Here is a 995-nt window from a genome sequence, read left to right on the forward strand (position 1 = left end):
TTTGTTCTGTTTAGGTTTTCAATGTCTTCATGACTGACTTTTGATAGATTTTACGTGTCCAAGAATCTCCATTTGTTCTAGGTTTTCCAAATTGTTGTCATAGAGCAATTTGTAGTAATTTCTGATGATTCTTTTTATTTCTGTTTCTTATTGTTTCTTTTTTATTGTTCCTTATTATATTTATTATATTTTTTTAATTTCTTGATTCCACTCTGACTTTATTGATTTGGGCCTTCTCCCCCTTTTTAGTTGGGCCATTGGTGTATCAATTTTTTTCCCAAAGAAACCTTTTATTTCAGGAATACAAATTTCATAAGTAAAACTTTAGGAATTTTTCTTTTGCTTGGTCAATAAGTTTATTGTCTTTATCAGAAAGATCTTCTTAGAAAATTGTTTGGTTTAGCTCTCAGCAGCTCACTTCTGAGCTCTGAGGAAGCTTGCTTTCTTTTGAGCTACCCGATCTTTCTTCTGGGCAAGGGACATTTTGGGATAGTTCCACCTAAAAAACCAAGTAGAAGTAAGAAAATTTAGGAATATATATTTTAAATCTATGGCTAAAAAGGACACAATATTTAATTACAACTGAGAATGACAAACTTCATTATTAGATGAAAGCTGAATAATCTAAGTTCTAATACTTATCCTTGTTCATGATCTTTAACTTTCTAAACCCCAGCTTCTGTTGACGTATTATATATTGGCCTATTATCACATGGCAAATAAAATAAGACTTGTTAGTATAGTGCTAAGATGTTTGTTAAGTATCATATTTTATTCCATCCAAAAACCAAAACAGGAATGATCAACAAAAGGTAACTCTTTTCTTTAGGTAGCCAATAAAAAATGCAGTAGCTGGTACTTGCACTGTACTGGGATAGAATGGGCCACCTCAGCAGCTTCTGAGGCTAAAACATTTCTATCACCACAATTATTTTAGCAAACATGGTTCCCTTTGCTTCTGCCTAATCACACAGAGCCAGTGATCGAGTTTGCAC

The 995-nt window shown here is 32.8% G+C and overlaps 1 non-coding gene across 1 annotated transcript; it reads right to left on the minus strand.

Moving 5' to 3' along the window:
• Positions 1-862: 862 nt before the first annotated feature.
• LOC133769254 (small nucleolar RNA SNORA66) lies at positions 863-995 on the minus strand. The gene has a single exon (XR_009867146.1). It is a non-coding gene; the product is annotated as a small nucleolar RNA SNORA66 (small nucleolar RNA).

Source organism: Lepus europaeus, chromosome 10, assembly GCF_033115175.1.
Source record: "Lepus europaeus isolate LE1 chromosome 10, mLepTim1.pri, whole genome shotgun sequence".
Classification (NCBI taxonomy): domain Eukaryota; kingdom Metazoa; phylum Chordata; class Mammalia; order Lagomorpha; family Leporidae; genus Lepus; species Lepus europaeus.